Source organism: Carettochelys insculpta, chromosome 6 (assembly GCF_033958435.1).
Source record: "Carettochelys insculpta isolate YL-2023 chromosome 6, ASM3395843v1, whole genome shotgun sequence".
Taxonomy (NCBI): domain Eukaryota; kingdom Metazoa; phylum Chordata; order Testudines; family Carettochelyidae; genus Carettochelys; species Carettochelys insculpta.
Genome location: NC_134142.1, coordinates 102,609,620 through 102,617,500, shown reverse-complemented (window position 1 = coordinate 102,617,500; position 7,881 = coordinate 102,609,620).

Genomic DNA, 7,881 nt, shown 5'->3' with positions numbered 1-7,881 from the left:
CGCTGTCATGTGCATTTATTTTCCAGCACCAGTCAATTCAGTGGTTTTTATCTTTTTCTCACCTCTCTTGACATTGTCTGACAAGACTGTACAGACTCAGACTGCTTAGGAAAAATAAACTTTGGTACCAGCATTTGAGACACCAGCAGTTATTTCTCATCTTTACTCTGTTATTCTGATGGAAAAGAAAACTTTCAGCTGAACAGCCACAATGGAAAGAAAAATCCAACTCTAGCCCCTTATTATTTTCTATCCTGGGATTTTAACTAAGCTAATATGGCAGAAAATTCCCATGTGCAGTATGTAGGTAGGAATCCATTGCATAAACTGCATGCCCACACATTTTGGCAGGGATGTTTCTGCTGCTATGCCTTCTACATTCCAGACTCAGAAGGAAACCAATCATATTGTGTATATTACTATGGCTGACATCTCCTTGCTCTCCTTCATGCAGCTCTGCTTTATACCTACATCTTTACTATGGTATCACCCTTATTTTGTAGGCATTGATCCTCATAGCAGAGACAGATAGCTGAAGGACACAAAACTACTCAAGATAGTTAAGTCCCAGGCAGACTGCAAAGAGCTGTGAAAGGACCTCTCAAAACTAGGCGACTGGGCAACAACATGGCAGATGAAATTTAATGTTGATAAATGTGAACTAATTCACATTTGAAAATACTATTTTCAGCTATACATGTAATATGGTGGGATCTAAATTAACTGTTAACCCTCAAGGGAGACATCCTGCAGTCATTGTGGCTAGTTCTCTGAAAATATCCACGCAATGTGCAGTAGCAGTCAAAGAAGCAAACAGAATGTTGGAAATCATTAAGAGTACGGATAATAAGATGGAAAATATATTGCTGCTATACAAATCCATAGTATGCCCACATGAATGCTGAGTATAGATATAGTCACCCCCATCTCAAAAAAGATATATTGGAATTGGAAAAGATTCAGAAAAGGATTAGGAACATGGAACAGTTTTCATGATAGGAAAGATTAATAAAACTGGATCTTTTCAGCTTGGAAAAGAGACAACAAAGGAGGGATATGACTGGAGTCTAAAAATCATGACTGGTGTATAGAAAGTAGATAAGGAAATGATACTTCTTCTCAGAACGCAAGAAGTAAGGGTCACCAAATTAAATTAATAGGCAGCAGGTTTAAAACAAACAAAAGAAGGTATTTTTTCATACAACACACAGTCAACCTGTGGAACTCTGCCAGAGGCTGTTGTGATGGCCAGGACTATAACAGGATTTGATGAAGAACTAGAAAAATTCATGGATGGTAGGCCCATCAATGGCTATTACCCAGGACAGGCAGGTATGGTGTCCCTAGCCCCTGTTTGCCGGAAGCTGAGACTGAGTAATAGGGACTGGATCTTTGATTATTACCTATTGTGTCCATTCCCTCTGGGGAAATCTGGCACTAGCTGCTGTTAGAAGAGAAGATGCTGGGCTAGATAGACCTTTAGGCTGACCAAGTATGGCTATTCTTATGTTCTTGTGATACAAATATGTCCCCTAATATTTCTGCCCCTTCAATGGCTTCTTCTGGAGGCCAGACAGCTAGGACGAGGAATTATTCACCAAAACAAGGAAAAAAATGTCCATCTGATCCCCACTTTGGCGCAGGTTGTGGTGAGTGATTTTAGTGCTCTTTTTAACCTGATATCCTTAAGACAGACTCTACCAATTATTAATCACTGTAGTTGGTGATCTTGTGGGAAATTGGGTACATATGTTGAAATCCCGAGTTCCTTAAGGACCATCAGAGGGAACTGCGGAAGGCTGTGAAGAGAAAGATCTCACTAACTGGAGGCTGCCATGCCTGTGGAATTTGGAGCACCTCTACAGGCCTCTCCCATATACGCTGGAGAGATTCCAGGCGTTCCTACTCTGCACTTCCTGGTACAGAGGTAGAGCAAAAAGGCATCTAAGTAATGTCATTGCAGATAATTCTCATCTTCAAGCAATTGACACAAGTGTATGAATTAGCTCATCACTTTATATCACTTGAGGCAAATGTGCTATCTGGAGCACCTCTTGGTAAGAATAAGCAATTTAAGATCCATTAGTATTTGAAATATTCTACTTCATTAAAACTACAGTCCCCCCATATGTAAATGAGTGGAAAGAAGAGATTATCAGCCTCTTGGTTATGTTAGAGAAACTTAAAATATATTTAGAGCACACAGCTAGACTTTCAACTGCACTTATTGTTTGCTTACAGGTATCAACAGAGCCACACTGGCAAAGTCAGAAATGGACTCCGCAAGGGCTGAGCACTCTGGCCCTGATCCAGCAAAGCCTTATTTGAAGCACAGGTAGCCCTATTGACTCAAAAAGTCCCACACTTGTTCCCATTGTAGTCAAAGGAAAAACTCCCCTTGCTGTAGGATCAAGCACAGAATGTTTTCTATTAAGCATGTACTTCAGGGCTTTGCTTGGTTAGGGGCTAATGTGCTCAGCATGGTGCAGACCTGAGTGAGAAATTCCAGCCTCAACAGGTAACAGTAGGGTTGGGAAGAAAATTCTAGTCCTTATTCTGCATTGCCTTGCAACTAGTGTCATCATTTACATCTGAATAAAATGATCACAAAATGCTACTCATCCTATTAAGTAGCATTTTGCACCCTTTTGCAAGGATGCAAATGACAAAAGAAAGTGCAGGGCAATGGAGTATCAGAGGGTCTGAGACAATTCAGTTGAAGTTTTAACAATCATTTTGATTGTGTTCCCAACCCTTTTGTATTTCCCTTCCTCAAATCCCCTGGGGAATGGGTTTATTTGTGGACTTGATCCTATGACTTCAATGGACTTGCAACTGGGCCCACTAGCAAATTTTGGAGACTTCAGAAATCAGATTTTGATTTTGTAAATGTGAATATTCAGCACAGCAATGCCACTCTGAGAATTACACTCATCTGATTACAGAATAGTAGAGACAACAAAGTCGAGCACATAGGTCACAGGACCCCTGGTTATTCCTGTGACATTGGGCAAGTGTCTTGTCTGTTTCCCTTCCGACCCTTTATCATCTTGCCTTTTTAGACAGTGAACTCATACAAATATGGACTCTCTCATTAATTGTATATACAGTGAATAGTCTCAGAGAGGTAGCCATGTTAGTCTGTATCTTCACAAAACAAAGCAAGCAGTCCTGTAGTACCTTAAAGACTAACTATATTATTTATTAGGTGAAGAGCTTTAGTGGAACAGACCCACCTCTCCAGATTGGAAGTGGGTCTGTCCCACAAAAGCTCACCACCTAATAAATAATATTGTTAGTCTTTAAGGTGCTACAGGACTGCTTGCTTTGTTTTGTATATACAGTGTTTAGCACAATGGCTTCCCGATCTCAGTAGGGACCTTTTATTTATTATTTGTTCAACAATATACTGTATACACATTTGTCCAGGCTAATGAACAAAGATCAAAATTTGAATATCCTATACAGCTAAAACCCTGTATAGCAGAACTATTGTTATACAAAATATAGCTATGGCTTCTGATTCTAAAATTACCCCTAACCCTAAGGAATTTTGCATTGCTGAAACTCTGATTATGTGATTGCTATGGATAATCCACTAGACATTGGCATAATTGGGATTTGTCTATATTCATAATGAACAATTCACAAATAATCTCCTGGCCAAAAATTATTTATAAAAAATGATTTGCTGTTAATTTTGAAAAAAAGGAATTCAAGAAAACCACAATATGCTTGGGAAAAACCAGAGAACAGAATAAAAAGTAGAATTCTTTAAATTAATTCTTCATTCATCTGTTCACCCAACTCCAGTAGCCAATCTCTTAGGGCCTGATTCTGTTTTATACTAAGGCCCCTTTATGCTGTGAAGCATGGACATAAATTACATTTAACTCACTTTAAGGCCTCTTGAGTTAGGAGAATATCCCAAAGGAAGTTTCAATATAAAGGAGAATCAAATCCTGACTTTCCTGAAGGTTTGAGGAGTAAGGCACCTCTAAGCTTTATAATCATAGTTTTAGTGAAGAATACAGTAGTTCTGGAAGACAGTGTTAACACCCCCCTCCCACCTCTCCCCACACCTCTTCTATGAATCTTTTAATGATCTTCTCTAGCGGGTAGTGTTGACTGTTGTGACATAGAGTTATAGAATAGTAGAACTGAAAAGGACCTCAAGATATCATCAAGTCCAGTCCCCTGCACTTGTGGCAGAATGAAGCACCAGGCAGATCATACCTTCAATGATGGAGATGCCACAAGTTCCTAGGCCATTTATTCTAGTGCTTAACCACCCTCACAGGAAGTTTTTCCTAATAACCCGCCCTGCAGCCATTTCAGTCCATGGCTTCTTGTCATGACAGGAACAACTGCAATGATGACAATGTATTTTTTATTACCCTTTCTCTAGGAGAGAGCACAAACAACATTGGGAAAATCAGAAACATTGTGATTAGGAGGAAATATCTCTGTACTATGGATGCTCTCAAATGTCCCAGCTGCGATCAGGTCCTATCATACTCTAATTCACTTTAAGACCTCTTGCTCCACGAGAACATTCTAAAGGGGGTTTTAGTATAAGTGAGAATCAGACCCTCACTTTCCTGAAGGTTTGAGATGCAAACCACACTTCATACTTGGAACACAAGATAATACATTCTTGCAACCAAAATAGTGAGATTTGGTTACTAAATCAATACTTCAAGAGCCGCAATGCACGTGAGTCATAGAATCATAGAGCTGGAAGGCACCTCAGGAGGTCATCTAGTCCAGCCCCCTGCTTCAAGCAGGATCAACCCCAACTTAAGTCATCCCAGCCAGGACCCTGTCAAGCTAGAATTTAAAAACCTCTAGGGATGGAGAATCCACCACCTCTCTAGGTAACGCATTCCAGTGCTTCACCACCCTCCTGGTGAAGTAGTTTTTCCTAATATCCAACCTACACCGCTCCCTCTTTAGCTTCAGACCATTACTCCTTGTTCTGCCATCTGACACCACTGAGAACAGAGAACAGAGCTCCCCTTCAAGAAGTTGAAGGCTGCTATTAAATAACCCCTTAGTCTTCTCTTCTGTAAACTAAACAACCCCAAAACCCTCAGCCTCTCCTCATAGGTCATGTGCTCCAGTCCCTTAATCACTTTTGTTGCCCTTCGCTGAACCTACTCTAGCACATCCCCATCCCTTTTATACTGGGGGGGGATATGAGACAGTCTTAAATAAATAATGTCAAACCATACTTTTTGTTACCCCTATTTTAAGAATGACACACAGACAATAATTTGTAATGTGATCCATGTAAATATTTAACTGTTTTCTGAGTTCTAATAAGCTCCAAGATCAGTCCTATCTAGTGGCAATGCATACCAGATATTAACTGGCGATCCAAAGGGGGTCAATTTAGAAGCATGCACTACAGCATGGGTCAGCAAACTTTTTATGTCAGGCCCCACTTTTTGTCCCTTCAAGTAGCAGGGCCCTCCCACAGCTTGTCCAGTGCCCTGGAAGTGAGCATTGGTCTCCCGTAAGTTATGCACCATGCTCTATTGGCAATGATGGTGGGGGGAGGAGGGGAGCCAGCACAGGCGGCCAGAAGGGAGTCTGATTGCACTGTGGCCCCAGTATGAAATGTCATGCCTTCTGCCTAGTGCTTAGAGCAGAAGCTGAGGCATCTGGAGATGAATTCTTTTTCCAGCATTTCGTTGGTTCACCTTAGGCAGAAGTCCATAAATGGCACACCAAGATTGAGAGTGGCTTTCAAAGCGCACTGGCAGCAAAACAGGGTTAGCTGAGTCCTGTTTTTCAGACACAGGTTTGCAATGCTTGTGAGGCCTGGCTCTTTCTCAGCCTTAGTTTCTCCGTCTGTGAAATAGGCTTAATAATAACTCCTGTCTCACAGAGATATTGGGAGAATGGACCAACATTTATCTGGTTGATCCCCACTAGCAGACTATGGCAGTTCTGCTCTTCAAGCATTCTAGTTGCTGGGACCTACAGCCCAGGACATGAAGGGAAGCTGAAAGCCCATCAGTGGTGGGCAGACCCTGAGCCTTAGATCATCACAGACCTGGGGAACAAGGTGGAAGAGAATCCAATAGCTTGTGGGGAATGTGAGCACCCTTTTGCTATCCAAGCTGAACACTTATTTTCTTCCTTCCTGATCCTCTGAGTCCATAGCTTGGGAAAATCTCAGTATTAATTAATTTGAGCACAGTGTCCAAAACCCTGAAAGTGATGAGTTCAGCAATCAGGCCCTGGGAGCTGCTTCTTCCCAACCCTAGGCCAAATGGCTCCATTCACAGCTGGGCTGTAAGCACTCTTCCTACATGGTCTTAGCTCCCAGCCTGAACCTGCCCCACGAGGAGAGTGCTTACCTTGCCAATGAGCAGCAATGCCTGGGCTGGATGGCTGCAAACATGCTGCCGGCTGGAGGTGCTGAGCTCCCAGCCTGAACCTGCCCCCACAGAACTTATTTCCCTAAACCAAAAGGGAAGAGGGCACCATCCTACTATCTCCTAGCATGGCTCCACTCCTGCCCACTCCATTTCTGACTTTGCTCCCTGATGACTAGCTGGAGCAGCTGTAACTTGAGCTGAGGCAAACACAAGGGGAAGCAGGAATACTCTGGGGCTGCGTCTACACGTGCACGCTACTTCGAAGTAGCGGCGCCAACTTCGAAATAGCTCCCGTCATGGCTACACGTGTTGGGCGCTATTTCGAAGTATAAATCGACGTTAGGCAGCGAGACGTCGAAGTCGCTAACCCCATGAGGGGATGGGAATAGCACCCTACTTCGAAGTTGAACGTCGAAGTAGGGCACGTGCAGCCGATCCGCGTCCCACAACATCAAAATAGTGGGGTCCGCCATGGTGGCCATCAGCTGAGGGGTTGAGAGACGCTCTCTCTCCAGCCCCTGCGGGGCTCTATGGTCACCATGTGCAGCAGCCCTTAGCCCAGGGCTTCTGGCTGCTGCTGCGGCAGCTGGGGATCCATGCTGCATGCCCAGGGTCTGCAACCAGTTGTTGGCTCTGTGGATCTTGTGTTGTTTAGTGCAACTGTGTCTGGGAGGGGCCCTTTAAGGGAGCGGCTTGCTGTTGAGTCCTCTCTGTGACCCTGTCTGCAGCTGTGCCTGGCACCCTTATTTCGATGTGTGCTACTTTGGTGTGTAGACGTTCCCTCGCAGAACCTATTTCGATGTGGTGCTGCCCAACGTCGAAGCTGAACGTCGACATTGCCAGCCCTGGAGGACGTGTAGACGTTATTCATCGAAATAGCTTATTTCAATATAGCGTGCACGTGTAGACGTAGCCTGGGACTGCAGAAAGTTTCCAGGAGCTGAGCAAAATCCTGGACATCTTCAGATTTTGTAAATATATGTCTGGACAAAGAGTTAACCAGGCATATGGCAAGCCTGATTCAGCGCCCTGAGACTCAGAGGAGTCAGTGCTCAGAGCCACAAGTGACTCATCAAAGAGCCGCACGCGGCTCCGGAGCCACAGGTTGCTGACCCCTGACTATGTGAATAGCAAGGAACCAGAGAACAAAGTCCTGGAAAGCACCTGGGAAGATGGACAGTCTCTATTGCCTTGCTAGTTGGAGCCTCAAGAAGTCAAAACATTTTCAGAGGTATTTGTGTCCAGCCTATAGTGGTAGAAGTGTTACAGGAGACACAGAGAAGGTCATTCAGAGGGAGTAAACCTATCCTCCACCAGAGTCTGCTTTAGTCTCTTATCCTTTCCAAATACTGAAATATGCTTTCAGGGCAACAGGCCTTCACTTGCATACAAGACTGAAATTTCAGCAGTTATTCACTGTAGACTCAGGAAGAGAGGTCTTCCATGAAAGACTGAATTGACAGACACATTTCCATGATCTGACTAATGCCGC